Source organism: Galendromus occidentalis, unplaced genomic scaffold (genome assembly GCF_000255335.2).
Source record: "Galendromus occidentalis unplaced genomic scaffold, Mocc_1.1 scf7180000076558, whole genome shotgun sequence".
Taxonomy (NCBI): Eukaryota; Metazoa; Arthropoda; class Arachnida; order Mesostigmata; family Phytoseiidae; genus Galendromus; species Galendromus occidentalis.
This window is the reverse complement of record NW_003804547.1, coordinates 6,869-15,596: the sequence shown is the minus strand read 5'-3', so window position 1 is coordinate 15,596 and position 8,728 is coordinate 6,869. Positions and strand designations below refer to the sequence as shown.

The 8,728-nt window shown below is 50.8% G+C and overlaps 1 pseudogene; it reads right to left on the bottom strand.

Annotated features, from left to right (window-relative positions):
• Positions 1–701: 701 nt before the first annotated feature.
• On the bottom strand, positions 702–4,843 carry LOC100908962 (serine/threonine-protein kinase TBK1-like; annotated as a pseudogene).
• Between the last annotated feature and the right edge of the window lie 3,885 nt (positions 4,844–8,728).

Genomic DNA, 8,728 nt, shown 5'->3' with positions numbered 1-8,728 from the left:
AGGAATCTTTCCCAGGAGAGGACACCCATCGTTCAAGGAATCTAAGAGTCAGCAGAAGTTCACGCGTGACCGGAACATCTCGCTCGGGGTTTCTTTCTCACCGCGACGAGCGGGATTATTCGAGGCGGCCTTCTCACATTGGGCTCTTCCCCAGTGCTCCTCGGGTAAGTATGCTAGTTCTTCCGAGTGAGGTTCCCACTATGCTTCGAGAGACGGACCCATAATTCTCCCCTCGACATGCATTATTCTAATAGAGAGGGATTTTCAACTTCCTGCCCTTCCGATTATTTATCGTTCGCGCGGAACTCAAGCTGATCGTGAGGGGTGATCAGAGACGCGCTCGAAACGACGGAAGCGGACGGATCCAAAACAATTGACTGGAGGAGCCGGGGTCAGTTTAGAATGGAAAATCTTTATTTGAATGAATAGCACCTTCATTGGATAAAGTGAGGAATTATTGCCTCGCATAATTCCGATCGGTGGAGAGCTTGAAGATTCCCCCATGCGGAACTTCTCTCTTGGGGTATGTTTGGCAAGGAGCCACGGGGAACTTTGGCAAGCTAATCATCAATAGATACGATACCCAGCCCTTCTCCCGATCCCATATTCGAACCGAAAACGAGAACGTTCCGTAATCTCCACGAAAAAAGGCTGATTGGTCGCACCAGCGGTATATCACAGATAATCTATAAACGCACCGATTTGGCTCTTATCGTACGATACACAGCAAAGGAATAGGTACATTGGTCAAGTGCACTCAAGAATGCGTTCCTCCTGGAACAACATAGCTCGTTCGAGGTCAACGACAGACGTGGGGAATCCACGTTCGCGGTCTTGAGTCGGCTCGGGTCGTTCAGGGCACCATGGTCGTTCTTTTTAAGCCGACTTCTGCGGATATAGCACCTTGTCGGCAGTTGAAAATGCTGATGGCTATTCGAACGAATCAGTGCCATGTCTGTTTCTTACTCAGAATTCAAGGTTTGGCTCTCATCCATTGGCATCATTCAGTTTTGATATTTTCAAAACATTGTACATCATCTCTTGTGACTCTTCGACGATTTGCAGAATTTCGTTCTGCTGACGGCGCAGCTCCTCCAGTTCTCCGAGCAGACTCGGATCTCCCTTCTCATTGCGATTATTATTATTATTTTTCGCACAATCCACGTCGGACGCGACCGAGGCCTGCAGCTGAGGAAGAATTAAGAGTTATGCCGACGCTTGTTATATTCTCGAGAGGGACCCGATCCACACAGAGACCGCTGGCGAATCTCTTCAAGAGTTGGAAATAAGTACCTCGCTTGAGGGAGCAGTGGCAACGGGTTTGGAGAAGGTTTTAATTGTGTTGATGAACTGGCCGATGATGGAATCGAACTCTTCATCTGTCCTGATGGCCTGTTTGTACCACGTCGCCATGTCACTCAAAGAGTCCAATGCCAGCTTCAGTTGATGGCATGTGCGATACGTCGACAACCATTCCCGATACCAAGTCTGCGCTCTTTGCGAGAGTTTGTGACAGGGTTTCAGACAACGGTCCTGGGGAAAATAAAGTCTATGATTGAAGAGGTTGACACCCAGACTGTTTAGTGTAAAGAAGCGCCAGTATGAGGAGCTGCTTGCTGAATTTCCTCGAGAGTGTTGAACTCCTCTGAACGGAGAAAGAACCGTGAACGATTCGAGGGACTCATTATTATCGAGAGGAAACCCGGAAAGCCTCACCTGCATCAACGCCATCAATTTCAAGCTTGTTTGTTGCATTTTGTGCTTTTCCAACATATGGAACTGTTCATCGTGGTAGCTGAGTTTTTTTGTAGCCTGGAAAGAATAAAACACCTTATACAAGAGGGGAACAACAGACTGAGGAACTAGATATCCCATCCGTTCGAAGACACGGAAAATATCCAACTGACCTTGTCCCGAGCCAGAGCTTGCCAATTGTCTCGGATCTTCGACACGTAACTCGAAGCTGTTTCGAGACAACCTTCTACAGAAGACACTTCAGCACGACGTTGGGACCACTGGACCGTCAGGGACTTCGGACCCAAAACCTGCACAGGAAGAATCTGTGTGAAGTCCGTGCCGCGAAAATGGAGGGAATGAGCAACGCCTCATCGAGAAAGTGCCGAGGGGCTGGGGAACGTTGCGCTACCTTTACTTCGAGAGACAATATCTCCCGCTCAGCGCGCGCTAGGCTGTCGAGCATGGGTCTTTGAGTCGGAGGCAGCTTCGAAATCACCATTCGTTTCAACCTGTCTAGTTCGGGACACTCTGTTGGGACGAGCGACGCCAACTCGCACATCTGTTGAATATTCGAGTCAGTTTTGTGGGATATCAGGTGAGTTGGGACGAAATCATTGAATCATTTCCACGGATCGTAGTCTTGTGAATTATCGCTGCCCAGATTTCTGACCTGGGCTTGAGACTTCGAGGTTCGTGAAAGCTGCCGATCCATGGCGTTGGCTGTCTCTTTCGTGAACCTAAGATCGGTCTTCAGTGCCGTCGCTCGCTCTTCGAGAAGACCCGCGAGGTCGATCGGCGCCTATAAACGTATTGAATTTCACCGGTACTCTGGCGGACATGCGGAATCATCCTGTGACAACTTTCAACGACAATCGCGAGGAGAACAGGAGTGAAGCCAAGCAGAAAAGTGTGGACCGAAAAACCAAGAGAGAAATGCTTCGTCCAATACCTTCTCGAGATGTCCGTAGCTGCGGAGCAAACGCTCAACAAGTCGTTTTGTGACGTGAGTTATGCTGCACCAAGTCTTGGCAATAGATGCGTCCTCGTCGAGATTAACACCACTTGACGGGAATTCCGGGAATTTGGCCGTCTGTACGGTTTGAACGCTGCTCAAATGTACATCTTTCGCATCGAGGTTGAAGAGGTATATTGCACGATGAATGGAGGTGTCAATGGTTTTTATCTGATCCAGCTGCTGTTTCTCAAAGGTCGCTAGCTGGTTTTTCGCGGCAACCTTCGTCTGCTTCGTTATGTGCTCCGCGATAGCTTCGGCCTTAGGTCGATTCGATTCAAGACCATCTGGAACATCAAAATTAATCATCTTGAGCGCAAGCGGCCTTCCGTCTCGAAGAATGTACATATTATTCCCCGACTGGTCAGTCCGGGAGGGGGGAAATCATATTGACCTCTTCCGATGTAGAGAACCAGCTCTCTGCATTCATTCACGTAGAAGACATGCAGTCGCTTGCAAAGGAGGATCGATGTGACTTCTTCGAAGAACTGATCAAAAGACCACATCTCTGTGCTGTTGCATTCCATCACACCGGCCAAAACGGGCACGAACAATTCCTTCAGAGAGAATAGAAAAGTCTCGTCAACAGGCTCCGGACGCTGAGAGCGAGATCAAGAAAGTTTCAAGGTATCGAGGGATCTTTCATGTTCTCCCCAGAGAGGGAACCGACTTCGTGTACTGACCTTCAATCCTGCGCTCAACAAACACGTCTTCGGCAAATCTCGTCCCCACTCGATGGAGGACGTGCTGTGATCTTTTTGTACTCCAGAAATGACACCGGATTCTTTCTTGGTCGTAATGAAATGCATGCAGTCCCTGTTCCTTCGGCCGCCATAAGGTCGGAATGGCAGACTTCCGGTAGCCACGTGATACAACGTCACACCGATGCTCCAAAGATCCACATTCGAGCTGAACAATTTATCACCAGGTTTTCGCAGGACAGCTCTCTCATACATGTGCGGATGGAGGTATTCCTCGGTACCGTAAAGAGACATAAATTGTTGGTCTTCCTCCAACTCTCGCGCAGCTCCGAAATCTGTCAGTTTATAAATAGAGCGACCGTCTTCCGCGACGAACTTCATGATGTTCCCGGGCTTAAGATCCCTATGTATGATGCTGAAAAACACGGGAAATCCCTATCAGATGTCTGTGGACAGAGAGCGAGGCTACGACCGTCAGCGGATCTCACGAGTGTCGTGTGCTGTATGTACACGTAAGGTCGCAACGAATGATCTCATCACCTGTTATCCCGAAGATGTTTCATTCCGGCCGTGAGATCCTTGAGAACAAGCAGGAACTCGTCCTCCTCAAGGCCGTATGAGTTCATCGGGTCATCCAGAATCGAGAATAGGGATCCACCGGTGCACAGTTCCATCACGAGAACCTTCCGAGCGATGCGACGTTTAGTGCTTTTTTTTGTGGGGCGGCTCGCAAAGAGGTGATCTTGTACCTCTCAGAAGGACTGCGAGTGCGGAGAGAAATCCAGGAAAAAATAGGGGGGAATCGGAGAAGAGCCGGAGGAGAAAAATTGATCGTCGCACGAAAGTTGGAATCGAATGGAAATTTCGACGGGAGTGAGGGGCTCATGTGAATAATGCCCACTGGAAAACCCGAGGCTCTAACTGTGTGACATTAGCGGTCATGAGTCCAGAAAATTATCTCGAGGCGAGCGGAAGTTTGAGCGTGAACTCGAATCAACAGCTTCGGGACCAACCTTGCTGGTGTTTTCTAAGTCATCTTCGATCGCTATCAACTTGACTATATTTTCGTGATTGACCTGAAACATGAAGTTGGATCAGGAGGCATATTTTGTCGGTGCTTCCCGCCCCATGGGACCGGGGAATTCGGGACAAGCGATCATTTCGTCGCGCCGTGGGAAACGATTCCTTCCGAGGATCTCACCTTCCGCAGCACGTCGAATTCGCGCATCTGAACATTTGCGGGTCTGTCCAGCGAAAGTTTGTTGAAGGTCTTCACCGCGACGGGATCGCCCGTCTTCTTATTGACACCCTGGTATACGGTGGCCGTAGCCCCGCGTCCAAGAATGCAGGTCGTGCTCCAAACATAATTGGCCGACCCCCGCAAATACGACATTGCTCGTGGAGGGTCGGAACTTCTGATGTGTTCTGAAAGCGAGAGGAAGAATTCTCTCTGAAAAGACTGACAAATTATTCTCGCGTGTGCGGACCTACGCTCCAAGAGTATGTGCTCTCAACAGACGGGGTGCAATTGAATTAGTCTCGTCTCCGTCTCCTCGGGGAAATGCCAGCACTCCATGGAATCAAATCGAAGAAACCTCATCTCGCCACCCCGAATGTGGGGGGGATGTCGCGTTCTGTGACACATTGAGGGAGAATAGATCGAGGGCTGACCACGACTTCTCCAGAAGCTATCTCCGGAAGTCTCATCGAGACTTCCGTTCATCCTTTCAGAGGAGAATCTCTCATGGGATTGTCAATGACCTCCTTGGCAAGACTCACAACTACAGCTGGTAGGGAACTTATCCACGTTTCCAAAATTCTGGCCGTAATCAGCAGAAGTCAGCTGAGCTCGTCCAGAGAGCTTCACACAATGAGATTCCCAGAATGTTCAGATATTGACACCACGAAGAGTTGATGACCGTAATTCAAATTGCGGAGGCACTCGGTTCGGAGAATGTCCCTCCCAGTTGAAGTTAACGCCGCAAACCCTCAAGGAGTATGATCCTCGCAGTCGCTTTCCACCCAGCTGATTCGGCTTGTCAAAGTCCTCTTGGTTGATTTTCCATTTCCAGCTGCGGCCCGGGAAAGGATCGGACAAGGCCGTGCTCACTCCGGATCTGCTTCATGTCGACCTACCTTCGAGAATCCGATGCGAATTTTCCGTGACATCAGTGAAAAATCCGTGCAGAAAAGATGTTCGGACTATTTGTTCGGATCAAAGACCTCCCAGTCACCGCTCAGCCGGGCGGACGCTCACGAATGGGAGAGAGTGAAAATTTAGCCACCGAGACGGAGCGCTTTCCGATAAAACTTCGCACTGAAACTTGCGATCATTGACTCTTCATCTTCTGGTCTTACTTGTGCTTCCTTCGCATGATTTTTAATAATTTGTCGAAGAGCTTATCAGGGCATTCCGGCCCAATTTTGAAGACTTCCGCGCTCCGGTTTCCGAACTCGTCCCGCTGAGCGACTACCAACTATCTCTGCGAAACACGCGTATCATCTGGATGGGAGATCAACGACTCCACATTTCCAAGCGAACTGAAAACTCGTTCGTCTTATGCTCCGGAATCCGCGGGACCCCGGGAAGTTCAGCTTGACCCGAAGTCCGACGAATCCAGCCAACCGACAGAACCAGGATCGGGGAAGAAACTGACGCTCGAGAAGAGCGAGAAATAGGAACCTAATTTCTAAGTTGATGCCCTTCCGCGTAACCGAGAGGAGCGCGCCTGTTTTTTTGCTCTTCTGATTGGAATTGCTCCACACATGCTGACTCTTGTTGACTTTGGCCAGCCGTTCGGACGGGATAGCTAACGCGGTCAAACGATTGAGCGCGTTGATTCTTTGACAGTTCTGACATCCATACATAATACCCGGTGCGGGATTTCAGTCGGCTCCCTCGCAGACCCTCTCATTCCTTCACTGTCCGGAATCATTCCCACAAATTGAAAATCGTTCGTAGCGGGAGCCTCATAGATGAAGATCGAGATCCTTCTCCTTCCGAGATCGAAGTTCGAGATTGAATTCTGTTCGGGAGGGTGTTGGAAGCCGTGCCAACTTCCGCAGTTTTACCCGCTGTCATCCCATTCTTCCTGAGAGCGACCAGCTTGACCGACATCAAGTGCTTGTGTTCCGAGTCCTGGTGATGACTTCTTTTGGGGGAGGAGTCTGCTCAACACGATGCGGCCTGCTCGATCGCCGACCTAACGATGGATGGGCTCACGTATTTCTATGACAGCATTCTTTTGGGGAGGTCTGAATCTCCCCGATAGGCGAGGGTTACAGTCGATCGGCACAGCAGGCCCAGGTCACCCCACTAGAATGAGAGCTCGGAGTTCGGAGCGTCCTGGAGTAAATTCTTGCTCATCGGAATTCGTAAAGCTCCTCCATGCCCTACCTTGACTGAGGCCGACGCCCGTCGCGAGAAGCGTCTTCCACTGGAGTGAAATCATTTCATTTTGAGGATCAACCGGCCCAGAATTCCTCCGGAACCTATCTTGTTGTACATGGAGATCCGGAGGTTTTCTCAAGCAGATGATGTCATCTGGCTATCGCTGCATAAAACCAACGATCAGTCAATCCTCTCTCGAAGTCATGCAATATCCTCCTTGTTTGACTCGTATAGATCCTGAGTCGCTCGGAAGAGCGAAGAGTCTCGCGCACTGCGGCGTTGCGCCGCAGGGAGCGGAGTGACCGAAGGAGCTAAGCGTTTTACTGCCGAGGGCGGCGAATTTTCGGTAGGACGCGAAATTCTCCCGAAATGATGGGCGGATCGGTATGCATTCCCTCATCAACTGCGATATCGATGCATGGTAAAATGATAGCAGCGCTCTATAAAATCATTGAAACACAGATAATAATGATAGTAGGTCAGAGCGTTTACTCGAGGTAAGGGAAAGGAACCAACAAAAAGCCGGAATAGGGGCCCGAAAGGCGATAGCACAAGGTTCATCGCGCGTTTTCCGTTTACCTCGATGATTGATTCGTTGAAGTTCGAGTAGGCTGAATCCAGGGCGGCGCGGCGATCTGATTCAGACAGGGGCCGGTCGGCTAAGTTCTACATAAATCTACCTGTGTCGGCATACCTTCGCCTGGCCTAAGCACGGAAACCTCCTCCCGCCTTCGAGCGCCGCAACTTCCCCCGTCATTCTATTCTCTTGCGTGATATTCCGGGGAGGCGAACTGCGATGGGGAAAAATAGCTCCGTAACACGCACCGATTTCCGGCAAGCATCGGATTCTGGAATCATTCCGACAAGTCTTCGGATTCCACCGCGTTCCAAACTCGAATATCCCGATTCCCATTGTCGTTCCGGAAATCGCTCGTCAGATCCGTGAACGGTCGTGAGGCCTGCTTCAGGAGGCACCAGGAAGGCTAATTTTCCTCGCTTCGGTCTCACTGTAGAGACAGCGCCCCGAGTGGGTGAACCCTTGGTATATTCAGAGAAGTTGAAGAAATGGGAACTCAGTCCGAAGTTGGTTCGACTAATCGAGGATCGATAGCGGGTAGTCACGAGCTGCTTAGTTTGTAGATATCAGCACGAGACTGTTAGAAGAATCGAGGACCCTCCTCCTCTGCGAAATTTTACTGCGAACTTCGTCGCGAAGCGCCGATGAGCTTTTGAACGGAGAAGAGGTCTCGGCCAGATCTTGCCAGTTCTTGAGAGCTCGCATGAACTTTAATTATCCTGTTCATCGGGACACGTTTCGAGGTACCCGAGGAATTTTGCCCGACGCGGGGTTCGGTTCGCCTTCATTCGAATTCTGCGTCTAAGCGTTCGACGATACGGTGACTTTCTTGGTGATTTGCCGAATTTGCTGCGGATGTATGTACAGTATCGTGGGTAGCGGTATGAAGGCTCTGATTGTATGACGGCGTTGTTAGCGGCGGCGGCAGCGGCGACAGCGGTGGTGGCGGTGGTGGTCATATCGGAGCAGACGCGCAGGCCCCGTGCAGGGCTCCGGTAGGTGGCTAGCGAGCTAGCGTGCTGGCAGGCAGGCTGGCAGGCAGGCAGGCAGGCTGGCTGGTAAATGATGCAGAGTGGCTCCCTCTGGCGAATGAGTTCGAGGGGCCTAACATAAAGAGAGAGAAGAATACTGGCTGGCTGGCTGGCTAGTTTGCTGGCTCGAGAGAGCTCGACAGACAACGGGAAGCAACGGGAACCTCGGCTGAAGTGAGGAGCTGCTGCTGCCGTTGCCGCCGCCGCCTGAGACACAAAAGCCATCGACACTAAACCAGAGCACGCAGTAGGTCGGGCAAAGAGTAAGTCAGCAAGCAG